At 41.6% G+C, this 22,500-nt stretch overlaps 1 protein-coding gene across 2 annotated transcripts in view; it reads right to left on the bottom strand.

The window, feature by feature from the left end:
* LOC122798799 (ATP-sensitive inward rectifier potassium channel 12-like) overlaps positions 1-22,500 on the bottom strand; it is a 561,148-nt gene that overhangs the window by 304,642 nt on the left and 234,006 nt on the right. The gene's annotated exons all lie outside the window — the stretch shown is intronic.

A 22,500-nucleotide genomic window follows, 5' to 3' on the forward strand; every position in this document is an offset into this window, starting at 1 on the left:
TTGTCCTGATAACCAGTCCTTGTACAGTCCTTACAAATTAGCCCCTACTGATCACCAATCCTTGTACAGTCCTTACAAATGAGCCCATGCTGATAAAAGGTCCTTGTATAGTCCTTACAGAGGGCTTTGTCCTGATAACCAGTCCTTGTACAGTCCTTACAAATTAGCCCCTACTGATCACCAATCCTTGTACAGTCCTTACAAATGAGCCCATGCTGATAAAAGGTCCTTGTATAGTCCTTACAGAGGGCTTTGTCCTGATAACCAGTCCTTGTACAGTCCTTACAAATTAGCCCCTACTGATCACCAATCCTTGTACAGTCCTTACAAATGAGCCCATGCTGATAAAAGGTCCTTGTATAGTCCTTACAGAGGGCTTTGTCCTGATAACCAGTCCTTGTACAGTCCTTACAAATTAGCCCCTACTGATCACCAATCCTTGTACAGTCCTTACAAATGAGCCCATGCTGATAAAAGGTCCTTGTATAGTCCTTACAGAGGGCTTTGTCCTGATAACCAGTCCTTGTACAGTCCTTACAAATTAGCCCCTACTGATCACCAATCCTTGTACAGTCCTTACAAATGAGCCCATGCTGATAAAAGGTCCTTGTATAGTCCTTACAGAGGGCTTTGTCCTGATAACCAGTCCTTGTACAGTCCTTACAAATTAGCCCCTACTGATCACCAATCCTTGTACAGTCCTTACAAATGAGCCCATGCTGATAAAAGGTCCTTGTATAGTCCTTACAGAGGGCTTTGTCCTGATAACCAGTCCTTGTACAGTCCTTACAAATTAGCCCCTACTGATCACCAATCCTTGTACAGTCCTTACAAATGAGCCCATGCTGATAAAAGGTCCTTGTATAGTCCTTACAGAGGGCTTTGTCCTGATAACCAGTCCTTGTACAGTCCTTACAAATTAGCCCCTACTGATCACCAATCCTTGTACAGTCCTTACAAATGAGCCCATGCTGATAAAAGGTCCTTGTATAGTCCTTACAGAGGGCTTTGTCCTGATAACCAGTCCTTGTACAGTCCTTACAAATTAGCCCCTACTGATCACCAATCCTTGTACAGTCCTTACAAATGAGCCCATGCTGATAAAAGGTCCTTGTATAGTCCTTACAGAGGGCTTTGTCCTGATAACCAGTCCTTGTACAGTCCTTACAAATTAGCCCCTACTGATCACCAATCCTTGTACAGTCCTTACAAATGAGCCCATGCTGATAAAAGGTCCTTGTATAGTCCTTACAGAGGGCTTTGTCCTGATAACCAGTCCTTGTACAGTCCTTACAAATTAGCCCCTACTGATCACCAATCCTTGTACAGTCCTTACAAATGAGCCCATGCTGATAAAAGGTCCTTGTATAGTCCTTACAGAGGGCTTTGTCCTGATAACCAGTCCTTGTACAGTCCTTACAAATTAGCCCCTACTGATCACCAATCCTTGTACAGTCCTTACAAATGAGCCCATGCTGATAAAAGGTCCTTGTATAGTCCTTACAGAGGGCTTTGTCCTGATAACCAGTCCTTGTACAGTCCTTACAAATTAGCCCCTACTGATCACCAATCCTTGTACAGTCCTTACAAATGAGCCCATGCTGATAAAAGGTCCTTGTATAGTCCTTACAGAGGGCTTTGTCCTGATAACCAGTCCTTGTACAGTCCTTACAAATTAGCCCCTACTGATCACCAATCCTTGTACAGTCCTTACAAATGAGCCCATGCTGATAAAAGGTCCTTGTATAGTCCTTACAGAGGGCTTTGTCCTGATTACCAGTCCTTGTACAGTCCTTACAAATTAGCCCCTACTGATCACCAATCCTTGTACAGTCCTTACAAATGAGCCCATGCTGATAAAAGGTCCTTGTATAGTCCTTACAGAGGGCTTTGTCCTGATAACCAGTCCTTGTACAGTCCTTACAAATGAGCCTGTGCAAATAACCAGTGCTTGTATAGTTCTTGCACTGATAACCAGCCCTTGTGTAGTCCTTTTAAATAAGCCTGTGCTGATAACCAGTCCTTGTATCATTCCTTTAGTCCTGTAAGAGTGGTTCAATATTAGCTGTTAGCCTATGACACCAGCTTAAATTGAGAAACTAGAATATACAGTGGGATGTGAGGGCAACAGTTTGTTAAGTTGCTATAGTCAGAGTCAGAATCTTCAGAGTACTTAAAGAATATAGTAAATGAAGGTGAAGCCAACTGTCATCTTGAAGACAAGAAATCATGAACCTAAACCTTCAGTAAGAAAAATTATATCATCTTTGTTAAAGGTAGCTCTATTAGAAAAGTACAGGTGAGGAAGATGTACAATGCAAAATTCATTTATTTTTCTTATGTATAAAACTGAATGATTTATTTCAAGCCTTTAGTATTTTCATTTCATTCCTGCAGGTGTAGCCAAGGCTTAAATTAAGCCCAGTGCTCTGTAAATAGCACATACTTGGTCTACCAGATAAATTAACCTTTCAGAATTTTAGTTGAGAAACTTTACTATTACCTCTATAGCATATATTCAGTCCCTGATGACATTTTAAGACTTGCCTTGGATCATTTCTTACTGCAGGCATTCATATTTAAAGGGCAACAATATTTAGTTTTTTTTTTAGCTCCAATTACCTACAATCCCAAGTTTCTATAGTCTTTCATGAAGAAAAATGTCTTGTTATTCAAACAGTTCCTTAGGTTTAGGTACTAAATCAAATAAAGAACATATTTCCCTTTGGGGTAGGTATTCTGCTATTCAACCATTGTTTTTTTTTAATTCATCAGTGCATTGTCATTCAAATTATAACTATTGAAGGAATGTTGCACCTACAAAAGAACTTTGAATGACAATTTAAGTTACAGAAGTAGAACACTGAGCAAAATGTACCTAATAAAATTTCTGTTCCTGAGCATAGTTGTTTGTGTTTATTGAGTACTTTCTGTACTGTTTATTTATGCTTTGTGTGGATTATTTTCTTCTTGCTGTCCTTAGTATTAATGGGAACAAGTGAGGCAGGCATTTTCTTCTGCAGAAATATGTATATAAAAACATTTGTCAAGCTGACTACAAAACTTAGGTCATAACAGTAAAAGTAACCATAAAGCTTATGATCTCGGGAGTTCATCTTTTATAAACTACTACTTTAAAATGCTGTTGAAAGTAAAATATTATCCTAATGGCTCATAAAGGGAGACTTACTTAATTAACTTTCACAGGGAAATGTGTGAGTGTGAGTGGTGGTGTGTATGAAAGAAAAACATGCATTTCATTGAAATGTCAGCACTGAGGACCTTAACACATGCAGGAAAGGGTCAGTGTTAGTGAAGGTGTGTGATGTACTTGGGACTGTGTAGGTGTAGGTTTGCATCTGTATGGACACAGACTCGGCAATAATTGCACCACTACAGCTCTATCTACTCAACAGGTATAAGGCAAGCATAACAAAAGTTTCAGCATTCTGTCCGTGCCCACACCCATGAAGGCTCTCTCTGTCAGGAGTTGCACTGGTCTACCACGACTCTGGCTAGGTATCAGTGTGCTTGGTAACCTTGAACAATGTCTGCTATGAAACATGTCACAGTGTTGATGGCCATGACTAAGGGGGTGGTCTCTCCAAGGAGTAGACACATCCACAATAGATGTTTCTGCGGAAGTATCAGCACTGTAGTAGCAGTATCTTAGTCATCCATGATCACGTTGACTTACATCTGTGGATGGAGTAGTTCACCGGCTCTGTAGATGGCTGCTTGCCCTTGGCAGGCACGCCAGACAAGTCTCTGCACATTCCAGTGTGTGACTGAGTCTATACAAACAATCACACATACGGGACATGCAGTCCCTTAAGTGATCATGCACACCCTGCATCACCCTCACTATCTCTGCCATGGCTGTGTTAGTACTAATCTGTGGTTCCATGATGGTCCTACACATATACAACTGACACACTATCCTCAGGGTGAGGGAAGTAACCATGTCTCTAGAGAGCAACATTGCACTCCTCCCCCACCCTGCTATGAGGACCTCTCTACACAGCACATTATAACATTTGTCTACTGGTGGGCAGCTCAGTTCCATGATCAATAGTGTTCCCATTAACCTCTCCTCCCTGTGAGGTGTGAGAAACCTGTTATCTGCAGGCACAGAGGCTGTGCTCTTGGTCTATGTTGGGGATGTGATGGTCACATTCTCTGTGTCCAAAAACTACACTTTGTGCTTCCTGCTTGTTCTGGGTCATCCCTGCTATCATTATCAGGGGTCGCACATCCTCCAAACATCAGGCAGGGGCAGCTCCACTGTGCTGATGCCAGAGAAAGAATCAGCTGTGATTACATTGAAGTACAAAATATCCAGTATACGTATGACCCAGAAACAGAAGTATACATGCAAATGAGTTTTACAATTATAAACATGATAAAAGTAATGCTTTATGTACATACCTTGTACTGACAGCTGTGGATGTTGAACCCCTTATGTACCTGTATACCATAACTCAGATATATTTAATAAGTATGATAGTAGCTAAGGGGTGCAAAGGACTTATATGAATTGATACACAGATATATGCCTATATACCTAGAGCATCTCCAGTGGATTGTCTCTGGGGCTTGTCCAGTTTTGCCCCAACATCCAGCACCACACTGTGGAACTATGCATAAGTGCTTCTCCCTTTAGAAGAGGCAAAAACCTCCTTCACCACTGTCACAGGGGAGTGCACTCAATGCACCCTCACCTGTTGCCCTACGTTCCCATAAGTGAAATTTGGGCACCTATGTATAATAGCAATGGTCCTGCATCACACAATTTAATAGCCATGATCTTGGCCATCAACCACATTGACGTTTGTCACAATATCTTCCCTGGCATGGTCCTGGTAGGGCTGGAAAGCTGCATACTACTCAAAGAGCTTTAGTTCATGGAGACGGAGGGCCTGGCGTAGTAACTCATTGAAGAACTTGACCATTCCATGCAGGCGATGTCCCAGCAGCTGCTTTTTTGGTATGGCAGACAGTGGAATTAACAGCCTTGTTTCTGCCTGAACCATTGAAACCTAATGCCACTAGTAGCCTTCTTGCCCATATAGCATGATGCTTTTTGTGTCTGACAGATATAATATTGTATCCATGCTGTTTGAGTAATGTCTAGGCACCTAGGTTTAATGAGCACTTGTCCTCCATAAAATAATCACATACCACTGCAACCAGTAACCGATGCACCTTTATAATCCTCTTCTCAACACACCTTTCTCAAAATACTTAGAAGTACTGGAAAACATGCATTTTATTGTTAAAAGGTTAAATACCAGTTAAAAGTGACTATTATACAAATGAACAGACTTAGAAAAAAGTAGCACTTACCTTATATAAGCAAAATATATATTTGCTGAAGTACTGTTTTGTTTTGAAAGTCACCTTTTGCAGGTTTCAGACTATGAACTCTACAGATTTATTTTTCATTAAGTGATGAGGGTCTCTGGCTTCCATCGCACTTGCACAGATTCACCTGGCTGAGTGTTATGATCATGCTAATTAAGGTTCAACTCATTATTTTTTTTTCTGAATTATTCAACTTGCACAGCAAGCACACCTACTAACTACAGTGCTCAGTTCTTGTCGATGTCATGTAAATGTCTGGGACTCTGAAGGCAGGACTACACATGCAAAGCCCAGGCCATGCCTCCGGTGGGGGTGTTGCTATAATTGCACATTTAACCATCTGTTAATGGAGTTACTGTAATATCTGACTTCTTAACACCATACACAGGTATAGAGGACTGCCATGTTTCATACCTTAAAGTGCCATTGTGAGCCCTAACAATACAGTACCCATGTACCTATATTTTCTGAGTTTACCATCCATCATGCAAACGAGGTGCCCACTGATGCATGTCATCATGCAGCAGATGGACAAATGAGACCTTATTTGTGAGCCAATTCTGTACAATTATCCACTGAGATTCTTCAAGATGAGACAGTGACTGATGAAGGAGAGGGTAATACTCCTTTTACAGTGCAGAGATGGTGTAAGGAGTCTAAAATATTTCTGGACCTGCTCCATAAGGATTACAGCAAGAGGCATCTGCAGGAGGGCTATAAAGGGCCCAGTATAAGACTGATGCCTGGAATATTAACACACCCCTTGTATCCTACGTATGGGGGAGCAGTGCCATCACCGTTACAGTGACATAAATCACCTCAGTCCTGACCACCTACACTGTTGGGAACATTAAGCTGAACAACAGGTACTGCCTCCATATTGTAACCATAACTTCTTTTAGCTACACGTGTAACTTGTCACTGTGTGCCACCCACAAATATTACACAGTTTTCTTTTTATCTATAGCTCCAGAAGATAAGGAAGTGAATAGGCAGCTGCACAGGAGGAGACTGAAGTGCCTAAGAGAATGCCAGAATGAATAGACTTACTTCAGATTTTCTTGCTTTTAATATTAACAGTAGTACAAATGTATTCCCAAACTGTGCCCCTATCATACACCATTGCCAGTTCCATGATACTGCCATAGTTCAAAGGTAACAGCATGACTCCTTAATGTTATTAGTGAATTTGTGCATGCACCTGTCAGATATGTGGAGAACCAAGTTAGCATATTTTGGTTTTACTCTCACATTATGAGAGTACTTGTGAGTTCATTCACCCCCTCCTGATCCCCAGTTGTATTATCATAACATATTTCATTGAGGTTTCTGTCTCATTATATTAACTACAACAATAGTTGAGGAAAATATGTATAATCAATATTTTTGGGTAGATGGGCATGTTTCTCAATATAGTTGCTTCCTTTGCTTATAACCTGAGAGTGAAATGTTTATGTCTGAGCAGCATGGCTTCTTTGTATAGAACATTTGGCTAAGACCTCATTACTGCATCTCAGACTAGCAACATCTGCTGGTTTGTCCAAGTAGCTCAACATGATAAATTTCTATCTGTCAGAATGCAGATGATGCTGGCTGTTAGTTTCAGTCCCCCTCTCAGCTGTGAATGCTACTAGTCTGGGTCCCACAGCTGCAGGTGTGTAACAATCACTTGCTATATGCTTCCCTGAGAGAGTTTGCATGATTGCTGCTTTAGCTCACCCATTAAATTAAATACTTCACACAGTGAAAGTGAGGACAGCTTGGACTCAAGTCCACAGAGGCTGCATATAGGCACATCATTTCTGGAGTAGCATGCTTGTTTCCCGGTATTTGCATTAGATTACAAGTGCAGTGGTCAAACTCTGCTGATGACGTGACTCCTTTTTGTCAATATATTGGTACTTTTCTCTACCCCACCCACTTTGTGTTGTTTCTCTTTTCTTATCTTCACTTAGTTGACATTTACATCTGAGTGTTTTCAATCCCCTTATCCATTGTTTTCTACATCCCTGATTGTGTCACCACCTGTCCTTGAAGTCTATATGTTTGCTTATTTGTTTTTTTTTTTATTGATTGTTTGTTTATAAGGCCCTACTATATCCTCTATCCTCTACCTTAATACCATGTTTTTACTGCCTTCTAAAAGTTATATTCTCTACATATATGTATCAGTGGGTCAAAAAATAGATCGGCACACAAGCCTTATGTCCGCATAGGTTGGCTGCATAACCTTTTTGTCTTGTCACATCTGTGTGTGCGTGTGTGCGTGTGTGCGTATGTGCGTGCGTGCGTGCGTGCGTGTGTGTGTGTGTGTGTGTGTGTGTGTGTGTGTGTGTGTGTGTGTGTGTGTGTGTGTGTGTGTAGGATCACACCAAGTACCCTCAACAGATGAGCAATAATGCTGCTTGTCCAGCCCTGCTGCTGCACCACAGTTCTACGGGAGCTTCCTGCCGGTCCTTGTTGTGGCCACAGTAAGAATCTTTCTTAAGCTGCTCTTCATGCACACACAGTAAACACAGGAGAGCGGTCTGCAATCGTGGATGAAATGTTTCTGAATCCCACGATTGTGTCTCCTTTAATACTTTCATGTATTCATTGTTAAGCCACAGGCAGAATGGGAGCAGTTTTATTTGCTCATTTATTAATTTCTAATTTGATAGCCCATATTCTAAGTAGTGATTATATTTTTCTGAGGAAAGCTGAGAAGACTTAATCTCCAGATGTCAGATATACATAATTAGTATAATTTAGCAAATGTAACATGGCAGAAAGGACAATTATTACAAAAACTGTATTACACTAGAACTAAAGAGGAAATCAGATAGATCACCCAAAGTTCAAACAATTAAACTGCAGAAACTATATACAATACATGGAATGTTGTAGTTGCTCTCTGAATTTGGGAAAAACACAGCCTTATTAAGCGACCTGAAGTAAGAAAGATGCTTATCCAACTGTTATTAAGCACCCTCAGCACTGTAAAGGTTGTACTGCCACCACAGAACAGGAATGAAAAGTTAAAATAGCTTTAAAAGCTATTACACACTTCACTGTCTAACACACACACACACACACACACACACACACACACACACACACACATACACACACACACACACACACACACACACACACACACACACATGGCACAGTGAAGAATGTAAGAATTTTTAAAGCTTTGACATTTAGCTTCTGGCTTCTCTCTGTGGGGCAGTTATGAGTGTTTTACAGCTTTCAAAGCCTTAAAACTCTTTACACTCCCTACACTTTTTCACTGTTTAACTTGTAGTATATCAGAGCAGAAATAACCTCCATATGCTACAATAAATTATGCCTGGGATCTCTCCATTCATAGTTCAGTTGTTTTGTTTTCTTAAGTATCTGAAAATTCACCTTTTGGGCTTTGCATAGCTCTCAAGAGGAATTTTTTGACATCCATGTTTAAAACATGAAACAAATTGGCTATGATCAGAAAATCAATCATAATTCTCTATATAGCTGAACTTAAAAACAAAAGGTACTAAGGCCGAGAGAACTTGAAATGAACTTACATTTTTGAATGATGAGGTAAGAAAATTTAATCCATAAATTAGACAACTTAAAGGACATTCCCAGCAATTCATTGAAGTGCTTAGTATCTATTAGCCCTGATAGTCTAGTGTATCCCCCAGTTTCCATTCCCCATATTGCCATTGGTGATGGTACAGCATTTTCCTCCATGAGTCATCCTCGGTGTCCAGTGATGTTGGTGCCATTATGGCTCTTTACTTTATCCTTGGTGACCAGTGGTTTCCCCCCACCCCTATTCCTGTACTATGGTAGGTCCCATTATAGCACTTTAAAAGTAATCCCCGGTGTCTAGTGGTTCATACTAGACAGTAGGACAAAGCCTTTTGGACGTATTGAATACTGTGATGTGGTGGGGATGGCAATGTTGATCTACATGGCCAAGCAATTACTTGATTTGTTCAGTCATGTACATATGTTCCTGGATGTGATTCCAGGGCAAAGGCACATTTCTAATTAGCAGAAGCTTCTCACCCATGAATGACTCATTAGCATTCAGAATGGTCACAGGGCCAGCCATCTGTGGTGTTGTACGTCCTTATGTTTTAGGTTCATGCAGCACTGTGTATGAATGGTTGTTAAATTGTGGAAAGTACAGCGACCTTCATGAATTCAGACCACTGTCTCCAAGGTAATAAATACAGCTGATGTAAAGACAGAGAATTTTACCCTTATTCAATAAAAAAGTTAAATATATTCAAATACTGCAGAAAAGTATTGTGGTGTAGTTGAACTGGTCTCCTAACACAACAACAATACAAAATGAAAAGAATAGGAGATACCAGACCACGGCAGATAAAATCATCAAACAATTTAATCCAAGTAAAAGGGTGAGCGCTTTCGCTGAATAAACCATTAATTAGATAGTTAATTGTTTATATATTATGTTTTTAACCATGTTTTTTAACTATGTGAAATTATATAATGTATTTTTCATTCAGTTTTTTGAATAAGTTTTAGTTGTAAATGTTTTTATGCATGAAAGAGTTAATATAGGTTCATAGGTTCATAGGTTCATACTAGGCTATCTGCCCGAGGGTATTTATAAGCCTAGCCCATAGTTTTGTGGCTTACGCCACCCCTTTAGTTTGGAGAAACTATGCCCATTATTTTGCTGTGCCTCTGTCGAGCAGTGACACTGAGGTAACCCCTGGGGTGTATCTGCGATCTCCCATCCATTGGTCAAGATTCCTCTTGAATAAGGCCACCGAGGTGCTCTGCCTCACATAAACCGGGATTTTGTTCCACAGCATAGGGAGTCTTTGGGTGATGAATCTATCCCTCCAGCACATCCTATTAATAACCGTGTCGAGGTTTAAGTCTCCCGCCTTTGTGGCTCTGAGGGATCTAGATTTTTTGAGATGAAGCATGTTCATCAAATCTGGGTTTGACATGGCCTTGTATGTCAGGCATAGGTCACCTCTGAGCAAGCGGTAAGCAACTGAATATAACTGGAGTTCTTTCAGTCGGGCAGCATAAGACAGATTTTTGAGACCCTTTATCCTTTTGGTGAGGAACTTTTGTGGCCTCTCCAGCTGCTGCAAGTGTCGGGTCAGATACATTCCGAATGGGGCATTGTACTCGATCATTGGTCTGATGAGTGATGAGTATAGGGAGACTATGACTTACTTGATCTAGATGTGAATCCCTTCATGATAAGGTGGGCAATGTAGAAGGTCTTCCTAACTACTTTAGCAATATGAGTGTCGAATGAAAGGCTACTGTCAACCTGGGTTCCCAGGTCCCTAATAACTTCTTCTGTGTTCAGGGTTTGCCACCTATATGGTAGCTAGGGGTAACCTTATTTTTCCCGAAGGGTATGACTATGCATTTCTTGGCATTTAACTTTAGGCCATGGCTCTGGCACCAGTTACCCGCTTCTGTGAGACCCTTCTGAAGGATATCTGTGTTGGATGTGTTTTCAACTACGGCCCAGTTTGCAGTCATCTGCAAACTTTGTCAGCCATAACCCTTCTGTGTTTGCTTGTACTTCAGAAAAGTAGATGCCAAACAAGAGTGGGCCCAGGACTGAGCCCTGTGGGACACCACTTGTGACAGGCTTTGAGTCTGACATGGCGCCAGCAACTCTGACCCTGTGGGTTCTGTCACTCAGCCAGTTTGCAACCCATCTTGTAATGTATGGGTTTACATTTAAGTTGATGAGTTTTTCAATGATACCCGAGTGAGGTATTGTATCAAAAGCCTTCGCCAGGTCTAGGTAGGCTGTATGGACTGCCTTTCCCTCATCAATGGCCTTGGTGACTGTTTTGAAAAAGTCAGCCAAGTTTAAAAGGCATGATCTGCCTTTGACAAAGCCAAACTGGGTTGGATCCAAAGTCTGCAAGTTCCCTATGTCTTTATTTATGAGATCCATTATGATCCTCTCCATGGCTTTGCAGATAAGGCTTGTCAAGCTAATGGGATGGTAATTTCCAGGGTCGGTAGAGGCACCGCCTTTGTGGAGTGGGACCACAGTCGCTGTGCGCCACTCCCTGGGTACGTATCCGGAGGTGAGACTAAGATTAAACAGCTGTCCTAACTGTGGGTTTCTAACATAGCTAAAGAAGGCCTTATGATTGTCTTTTGAGTCTTTAGCTATTTTTCTCTCAAAATTTGCTTTGGATGATTTTATGAGAGCTCTTAGTTTTTTACTTATAGTGATCAAGGGTGTCTTACCTTTTAAGGATTTTGCTCTATCTTGTAGTAGCTTTCTCCTTTTGTTGTAGAGTTTGTTTATGGCTGGGGTCCACCAGACTGGACGCTTGCCTTTGGTACAAAGAGTCTTTGTTTTGCTTGGGATTGCCTGATCCATGCAGCCCTGCAGGTGCTGGTAGAAGGTATTTGTAAGTGATTCAGCGGTTTGAGTAATGTTAACCGCCGGCTCAGGGGCCTTAAAGGAGACCACACTAGTCTTTAGAAGTGTGAAGTCGGCTTTCGAGAAGTTCTTTACTGTGGTCTTTTTCATTTCAGGTGGGGGCGGGATGAGGACCTCCAGCGAGATTAGTTTGTGATCAGATCTCACCAGTGAGGGGTATACTTCCGGCATTGAACATTGTGCTCCCATGTTCGTGATGATGGTTGTGGGGATGGTGACTAGTTGTTCCATGGCATTTGAGTTCATGAATTCCAGGAACTTTTGGGCTAGAGTGTTTGGGCTTGAGTAGTGTTCCCAGTCTATATTAGGGTAGTTGAAGTCACCTAGTATGATGGTGTTCGGAGATACATTTATCCCCTCCAGTGTTTTCAGGAAGGCCATATGAGGTTCCTGAGTTTGCGAGGGTGGCCTGTAACATGCTACAAATTGAAGAGCAGTCTCGCCTATGGTTAATTGCACCTGGATGGTTTCCGATGCATCGTGCGATGCCACCAATCTTGAGGTGTGGGTGTCCTTGATGAATATGGATACCCCTCCTCCTTTCTTGGTATTGTCCTGGTTTTGGGGCCGGAATGCATGATATGAGGTAAAACCTGATAGTGCTGGGGTGCTCTCAGGAGCCTTGAACCAGGTTTCTGTCACAGCACAGACATCGATGTTCTCCATACTGAGAAGGGCCTCGAGTGCGTGCATCTTGAGGTTGAGACTATGCACTAATGAAGTGATTTTTACCGGGAAACGTTGTGATTGGTTGGAGCTTTGTATAAGAAATGGGGAAATTATGTATTGCATTGTCTGATGAAGCAGTTTGGCTGCAAAAGCGCTCACCTTTTTACTTAGATTAAATTGTTTGATGATTTTATCTGCCGTGGTCTGTTATCTCCTATTAAATATATTTAAGCCTGAAGATTATTTTGAGGAATATTCTAGATAAGGCTGTAAGGCAAATTAAGTTAGAACTGTCATTATTCAGAATTATCTACTATGATCCCATGGATGTTCAAAATACATCTTGGTGAAATATAATTCATAAGTTATGTTTTGCTGAACCGTTTTGTTCTCTTTTAATTTACTAATTTGTTAACCGATTAAGTGAACTAGTCATCATGGACATTTTCGTTACATGATCTGTGTCAAAAGGACAAGGTTCCCTTTCACTGAGGTATGTTATATTATTTAATGTATCATTATTTGTCATTTAGGATAAGTATAATATATACGGACACTTTAAATAGCCAATCAAAAAGCATGATTTTGAGAGATGGAGTACCTGGAAAACACTATGCAGACTTAAGGAGAACTTGCAACCTCTACATAGACAGTGACTGAAGATCAGGGCCAAGCCCTTGTAGGCACTTCTCGGCAATCAGCCAATTTGGCAAAACAGATCTGGCAACTCATGCTTGCCTGAATTTTCAGTTAATCATTTGTCATCCAGCCCTCAACCTAAACCTGGTGAGTTGTCTTCTGACTGGGTAAATAATGGCTGTAGCCCTGAATAGTTACTTCTGATATATCAAGAGAACAACTGTTGTTCCTGTGAGGTGATTGGGTATTAGTGTAGATTAAGGATATGATTCAACTTGTTGTTTAGAGTTTGAATCTCTCAGCCTCCATTTGCCCACTGCGTGACTCTGAGCTAGTCACTTAACCACTTCCACTATGATGCATTGAAATACATCTTAGTGATGAATCAACTTGCAGATTTGAAATGTTGAAGAACTCCTCTCACAAGCCATCAACACACCTCAGACTTACATATGCCAACTCCATGTTTGCACAATCATGAAGGGAAGAAAAATCACTCAGAAAACAGTTATCACTGCAGGTGTGCACTTAGGAACAACACCATCACTGATTTACTATGGAAAGCAGTAATCAGAGACTTCATAATCAGTGAGCTGACTCTACCATGTAGAACTGCATCCAGTAGTATAGCCTTATAGAAGGGTTCAGCATACTTGAAACCATATCCCCTTCCACATCATGATCATGTACATGAGCACCCTGTATATCCATGTCACATGTTGAATTCTAATTGTTCTGCAATCCAACACCTTTATGTGTACAAAGAAAGCAGCTTTCACTGCAATGCCCTGCCTATGCTAAAAATGGGGGAAGGGAAGTCTTTGGAATGGAGTCCAACAGTTAGATGTAGGTGATGATGACCCAAAGGGTCAGATGAAGGAAAACCACAAATTTTGAAATTAGCCCATGTTGAATTTCAAAGCCATTTCTGCTTCTATCTCTTGGAATACTACATAAATAAGGCACCTGCAATAAGCAATTACTGGAGCTAAGTACTTTATAGAAAACATGGGTGCAAAACCAACCCAAAGTACAGACAGATAAACTGACAGAGGGAGCACTCCCCACTTGAAATCTGAAAAAAAAGCCTTTGGTCCCTGAGTATGGTTATGTGAAGATAGGCAGCACTGATATCCAGGAATAATCAAGGCATGAGGGAGTAGTAGTAGTAGTAAGGGAGCTTGTGATGTCAGCATTTTGAATTTTAGGACTTTGAGATAGCTGTTTCACCTTAACAAATCTAGAAAGAACCTCCATGGGCCCACATTTCTGCACACTAGGAAAAGTCTTGAATACCACTCTTTGTTCTGGTCCTGTTTTGATGTCAGGTCTACTTTCCCTACTTGTAGAAGCTGTTGTAGTATGGAGGGGACCAGATGTACCCAATTCCTTGGTACAACTGTAATATTTGTGTGATGCCCTGACACTGACTCAGTAATCATGCAGCCTCAATCCTCACACCTGGCAACAGTGGTGAACTTACAAACTGGGAGGATGACAAGTATACACACAGTAAATTGCAATTTCACTTAAGAGCACACAGAGACCACAGTCAGTCTGGGACTGGTTTCTCCCTCTTTCTCTAGATCCCGAATAAGACTCCCCACTGGCACAGCTAAAGAGCTGAGTCCTTAGCCAGGGTTCCAACCCAAGTCCTCCAACACTCTTTCTGTCCAACCAGTACTTCATGTCCCTGCCCAAGTAGCTGACACACACACTCTTGGAGATTTGTTTTACACACACACATACACCTGGGAAAGGCTGGCACAGGTTTACTAGCTATGTTCCCTCCTGCCCAGGCTATAAGGTAGTTACCACTGCCACCAGAACCCCTTATCAGCTACTTTAAGGCCCTTAACAATGGGTGGCCAAACCTACTATATAGTGTTACTATTAATCCAAATGGTAGTTTGACTAAGCACCAGGCTATTAAGAGTGGCCTATACAGTGTCACCAAATAGATATGCAAGTACTCTGAGATCTTAAATATCTCTAAACAGACCAGCCACAATTGAAAGTTTTAAATATATTTAATAATAAATAATAATGGGCTAATTTCTATCTCTTTCATTTTCCTGCTATAAAACCTGCATTTGCAAGGTTTTTGTGCTAGTATACAGCTCAGCAAGCTCCTGCCTGGTGCCCTGCAGAGTTCTACAGCAGCAGAAAGACAAAAGAGAGACTTTAGAGTGATTAAGTATAATTTTTCTACATTTTCTTGCTGCCTTTAGCTAATTCCGCCTAAAACACAGATTTTCTAGAGTTTCTGTGATTTAAAAAGCTTGTTTCAGCTACATATTGTACTTATTTTACTGCCTGCGCTTTAACAAAGTCATTTTTGTGTTTAAATTACCTGTTTAACTATTGTAGGCTGCACACTCAAGTGTGATAGCCATTTCTGTGCATTTAAAGTGTTTTTTTATTGTATCTGCTTTATTTTCTGAAAAAACAAAAAAAAAAAACAAAAAACAATACTTGTTTTCCCACCTTTCTAAGCTAGTTTAGTCGAGTTTTCAGGTTAGTGCTGAATTCAGGACTGTGTTGCAAGTTTCTGTGTTTGCCCATACCTTACTTAGATAGAAGGAAGTTTCTCTGTTCACTGTGAGAGAGGGAGCTTTGAGCAGCCTATCTGTCCCTGGAGGAGTGGTTTTGGCCCAGAAATTAGTAGTTTATTGGCCATTTTGGGCTAATTTCTATCTCTTTCATTTCCCTGCTATAAAACTCATATTTGCACGGTTTTGTGCTAGTATACAGTTCAGCAAGCTCCTGCCTGGTGCCCTGCAGAGTTCTACAGTAGCAGAGAGACAAAAGAGAAACTTTGGAGAGATTAAGTATCATTTTTCGGCATTTTCTTGCTGCCTTTAGCTAATTCCACCTAAAATGCCAATTTTCTAGAGTTTCTGTGATTTAAAAAGCTTGTTTCAGCTACATTTTGTACTTATTTTACTACCTGCACTTTAACAAAGTCGTTTTTGTGTTTAAATTACCTGTTTAACTGTTGTAGGCTACATATTCAAGTGTGATAGCCATCTCTGTGCATTTAAAGTGCTTTTTTGATTGTATCTGTTTTAATTTCTGAAAAAAAAACAAAAAAACAAAAACAATACTTGTTTTACCGCCTTTCTAAGCTAATTTAGTCCAGTTTTCAGGTTAGTGCTGAATTCAGGGCTGTGTTACAAGTTTCTGTGTTTGCCCATACCTTACTTGGATAGAAGGAAGTTTCTCTGTTCACTGTGAGAGAGGGAGCTTTGAGCAGCCTATCTGTCCCTGGAGGAGTGGTTGTGGCCCAGAAATTAGTAGTTTATTGGCCGTTTTGGGCTAATTTCTATCTCTTTCATTTCCCTGCTATAAAACCCGCATTTGCACGGTTTTGTGCACCGGGCAGCACCAGTTATCTAGGGTATAACTATTCCCGGCTCCACAAAGTCTACTCTTCAATTTTTCCCTTGGAACTAGACAACCTTTCAACTTAAGCACTCAAATCATTCACTTCTCATCCCGGCACTTGCCCAAACTCATAGCAAGCACTAATAAACCTTAGCACTAGACCCCCCTATACTGTAGAGAAGGACAAGGCTCTCTAGTCAACCTTACCAGCCAATCCGTAAAACAGTTCACTGTACCTATCCAGGCATGTCCAAAGGGCAGTTTCAGGTGTACTCTCCAGTCCAACTGGTGAATCTGGGCATTTTGAGGCAATGTTACAATTGCCTCATGAGCAGACAGACAACCCTCTCCTCCTTCCACCAAACACTAATACATGCGAGAGATGCAGTTATACAGCCAAACTGGAGGCTAAGCTCTCTCAACCCAAGACTGGACCAGGCAGTCAAGAGGAGAAGGGAATTACTTGCATCACACCACCAGTCTCACATAGACCTATGAAACCAGCACCGGCAAAAAACACACATAAATACACAAAAACATACTTGGAGGCTCTAAATAAAAATCTGCAAAAACAACACAGACCTCCAAAGCAGACATCCAAGCAACCTCCACCCCCAACACAAACCATGAAACACATACTTCACAAAACCAGTGTGCCACACAATCAAAGCCCTTAAGGCAAAATAACATACCCAACACACTAGTAATAGGTGACTCTATAGTCAGGCACACTGACATCCCATTCAATAGGCTGAACAAGGAGAAGGTTACTGTTAGCTGCCTGTCGGCTGCCAAGATCCGCCACATAATACAAGCACTCAGGTCACTCCAGAATAAGTACAAATATGACTCTGTCATTGTCCATGTTGGTGTGAATAACTTGAGCCATACCTCCCTGGACTACATGAAAAGAGACATGGAGGAGCTATCTGATCACATAGCTCAGGTCGATATGACCCTGAGTAGCATCCTGCCCTCACCAAGAATGATACCACGGTATAGAGAAAAAATTATAAATTTCAACAATTGGCTAAGCTTCTGGTGTCATTCAAAGGGGATCCAGTGTCTGTCAGCCTGGGATGACATGCTCAACAAGCCACACTGCTTCACTAGAGATGGCTTGCACATGTAAGGCTTTTGAATACTGGTCAAGGCTCTTGCCACCCCCATAGTGCCTTTTTTAGGCAAGGCTCAAAAGACAAACCCACCCCCATAAATAGCACAAGTAACAAAAAACTGAGGGTAATGCTGCTCAATGCCATAAGTCTAAACCTCAAAATGCACGCACTCGAGGCACTTCTCAGTATGGAGAAAATCGATATATGTTCAGTAACAGAAACCTGGTTTAAGGCTCCAGAGAGCACCCCAGCACTACCAGGCTACAACTCATACCATACATTTCAGCCACAAAATCCGGACCGAAATACAAAAGGCAGGGGAGTATCCATATTCATCAAGGATACCCACACCTCCAGGTTAGTGGCACAGCACGATGCTTCAGAGATCATCCACGTGCAACTAACACCGGGCAAAACTGCTATTCAAATTATAGCTTGCTACAGATCAACCACCATGTCCCAGGACCCCCACTCTGCATTCCTGGAAACACTGGGAAACATAAAGGTCCTACCAAACCCCCTGATATTGGGTGATTTCAATTACCCAATCATTCACTGGGAGAACTACTCAAGTGCAAACTCCATTCCCCAACATTTCCTAGAATTTATAAACTCAAATGCCTTGGATCAACTGGTCAACACCCCCACCAGAGGTGACAACATATTGGACCTGGTCATCACCAACATGGGCGACCGGTGTTCCACGCTGGAGATCAACCCCTCGCTGGTTAGATCTGACCATAAACTAATCACTCTGGATATCCACATTCTGCCATCACCCCCGGTCAAAGAAACCACCATGAAAAACTTTTCAAAAGTAAACTTCACGTTACTTAAAACCGAGGTGAGAAGTTTCAAAGCCCTCATGCTAAAGGATAACGCTGTCCTAGCTGCAAAATCCTTTACTAATGCACTCTACGGGCACCTACAAGAATGCATGGATCATGCTATCCCAAACAAAACCAAGACTCACTCCTCCAAGAAAAGGAAACCAGTCTGGTGGACCCCTGCTATAAACAAACTATACAATAGAAGGAGGAAACTAGTACAGAAAAGAGTAAAATCCCAAGAAGGGAAGACATCCCTGATCAGTATCGGCAAGAAACTACGTTCCCTCATAAAATCATCCAAGGCTAGCTTCGAAAGAAAATATGCCATAGACTCCAAAGATAACCACAAGGCATTCTTTAGCTATGTCAAGAATCTAAGTGGCATTTCTCAGATCTGCTCGGAGTTAGTGCAAAATGGCACAAAATGCACTGAACTGACCGATATAGCCAACATCCTGGCAGACAGATTCAGTGCAAACTTCACCACCTTCTCACCCCCAAAAGGACCCATAACTATACCAGAAGAATGTAGTGTCCCTGAAATCACAGACAGGTTAAAACAGCCCCCTCCAAAGCCAAAAACACAGCATCAATGGCACCGGATGGTGTCCCAGACTATGTCCTACACGAGCTCAAAGATGAACTAACCCCTCACCTAAACACACTGTTTAAACTCAGCCTTTCCACAGGCTACGTGCCCACAGAGTGGCACACAACAATGGTTATTCCGCTCCACAAAGGTGGAGCCACAATGGACCCCAGGAACTATCGCCCTATAAGCCTGACTAGCTTGGTCTGCAAAGCTATGGAGCACATCATCATGGATCTCATTAACAGAGACATTGGAAACCTCCAAACACTGGACCCTACCCAGTTTGGCTTTGTTAAGGGAAGATCATGCCTCCTAAACCTGGTGGACTTCTTTGAGACAGTTACCAAGGCTATAGATGAGGGAAAGGTGGTGCACACAGCCTACCTAGACCTTGCAAAGGTCTTCGACACCATTTCCCACTCAGGTATTATAGACAAGCTCACCAGCCTGAACATAAACCCCAATGTCACAAGATGGGTTGCCAACTAGCTCATGGATAGAAACCACATGGTAAGAGTTGCGGAAGCTAGGTCTGACTCTTAACCGGTTACAAGTGGCGTTCCCCAAGGCTCAGTCCTAGGACCCCTCCTGTTCAGCATATACTTCTCAGAGGTACAGGCAAGCACAGGAGGACTATGGTTGGCCAAGTTCACAGATGACTGAAAACTAGGGGCTATAATTGACTCTCCGGCTGACACAGACACATCCTCCAAAAGGGACTCACTGAGACAGGACAGATACCTGGTGTCAAAACAATGGCCTCAAGCTAAATGCCAAAAAGTGCATAGTCATCCCTTTGGAAAAAACAAAGTACCCACAAACTACCATATAGGTGGTAGCCCCCTAAATAGGGAAGACATAATAAGGGATCTGGGGACCCAAGTAGATAGTAACCTCTCCTTTGATAATCACATTGCCAAATTGGTTAGAAAATCCTTCTATGTGGCCCACCTAATCACAAAAGGGTTTGCATCTGCATTGAAAGAGGTCATTGGGCCCCTCTACGCATCACTCATCAGACCCATCATAGAGTACAATGCCCCATTTGGGATGTACCTTACAAGACACCTGCAACAACTGGAAAGACCACAGAAGTTTCTCACCAAGAGGATCACTGGCTTCAAGCAGATGCCCTATGCAGCTTGACTGAAGAAACTCCAGCTGTACTTGGTTGCATACCGCCTACTCAGAGGTGATCTCTGCCTGACATACAAGGCCATGTCCAACCCAGAATTGATGGACATGCTCCACCTAAAGAAAACCATATCCTCTCTAGCCACACACACTCCAAGGATCTAAACCTCACCACAACAATAAATAGGATGTGCTGGAGGGAGAGATTCCTGTCCCAGAGACTTCCCATGCTCTGGAACAAGATTTCAATCTACATTAGGTAGAGCTCCTCGCTAACCCTCTTCAAGAAAAACCTTGATGAGTGGATGGGAAACAGAAAGTTTACCCCTGGGATCACTTCAATGGCTCTGCTGGACAGAGGCACAGGGAACTATTCTAAGAGGGTGGCGAAAGCCAACACTTTCCAGCTAGGCTTATAAATGCCTTCGGGCAGATAGCCTAGTACCTACCTATGAACCTATGAACCTAAAAGAACAAAACAATACTCAGTAAGTAATCAGTTACATCAGAGTACAAAATCACAGGAAATATTTAAAACAACATTGCAGGACAGTCACAAATAAATAAAGAAAACATCTAAGCTATACTTTACTATATTTCTATCTGTATCTAAAAAAGTCACTATGGGCTAAAACTTACTTACAGAACAACAGGCAGGCAGAAGTGGTGAGTGGATGTTCTTGTCAGGTCAAAGACAAAATACAAAATATCCTCTCTCTTTCAGAAAGTTCTTAAATTAATATCAAATAATACTGCTGGGATACATGCAGCATGACATCACTTTTTGTCACTTGACCTCAGTTCCCAAGCTAAACCTCCATTGTTAGAAACTACTAGCATTTGACATCTCCCTGTGAAAAATACATATCTCTCAGATCTTTGCAACTGCTGGAAGACACAAAACAATAAAACACTTACAAAACAATGCACAAGGCACCCTAGTTCTAGACATCCTGTCTTCTTGCTGCATTGAAACTAACTTTTATAGCACACTCATAAAACAATTTCATTTCAACTATTTTCTTGAAGTTTTGCAAGTTAACCCTCTATGTTCTAGCTCCAGATGTTAAAACATATACATTTATACATGTACAATAGTTTATATACATTTCTGCTGTAATCCAGCACGGCATGATGTGATCCTACATCTAGGCTCAGCACTGTACAAACCCTGCTCAACACACACTTCTGTACAAGCCATTTAATATACACATAACATACAGTTCTAATACATTTGTAAGATAAGCATTATGAATTATGTTGATATTCACAAATGGCATATGGTTATTCACACAATTCCAGATAGCTGTGCTGGCAGAACCTCCTTCTGTCACACTTCCATATAAATCATATTAATATTCACAAATGACATATAATTATTTACACAATTCCAGCTAGCTGGGCTGGCAGTATATCTTTGTCACAACCTATAAATTTTGGATTACAAGGGAACTGTAGTTTGTAACCCTGAGATATCTGCAGCACCCATTTGTATTTTATGATGGTTATCCAGTTTCTTATACACACTGGTTATACCTTCCCTCTATTTTGGGGGTGGGGCAGGCAGAACACAAGGCTGGGATGAGAATGTTTAGGGAAGAGGAAGAAGGTATATGTAGTTATGGCTGCTCCCTAGATAATACAGGTCCCTGGTCAGGATTTTCCTTCCATTCTCCCTGCTGTCTCTTACCTTTGGCTTTCTTTTCCTTTCTTGTGGTAATAAGTCCAGAATTAGATGTCTAATTCCTGTTATATTTAGTCTGGTAGCTGGCACACAGGATTAAGGAACTTTTTACAGGCTTTTTCTTGTGGTCCAGGGTTTGATTCTTTCAGACTCTGAGCAAATCATTTAACCATAGAGTGCTTCCAAAGGATGGCAGATTGGCTGTTTCACTGACTGTTTAGTCTTCTCCTTTTCTCCATTTTATTTAATCCATTCCAGTGAGGCTTCTGAAAGGCAGCTCCTTATCAAAGAGAGCATCAAGGAAGTACATGTTGACATCCCCTGGCAGTGACTATAGCCTCATCCAGGCAAGTCACCTGATTACATATCCCCTAACTGCTGCCCTGGATGCTGTATTTACAACATCAGACCCAGACTAAATGGAGTGTTTAGCCATCTGGCTGTGTGGGTGAAGTCCAACAGAGTTGCCTTGAGATCCCCATCAGACTTCTCTACAACTTTCTTCATCTGGTCTAGACAGCATTTTGAAACTTGGCCATAAGTTTCAGACAATTAATGATTCTGAATGTCAGAGTGGCAAATGAGTACATACTCTTCCCAAACCAACCCAGTACTCTGCTTTCATTATAACTGGGAAGAGT

This window comes from Protopterus annectens, chromosome 1.part0, assembly GCF_019279795.1.
Source record: "Protopterus annectens isolate FY-2018-M chromosome 1.part0, PAN1.0, whole genome shotgun sequence".
Taxonomy (NCBI): domain Eukaryota; kingdom Metazoa; phylum Chordata; order Ceratodontiformes; family Protopteridae; genus Protopterus; species Protopterus annectens.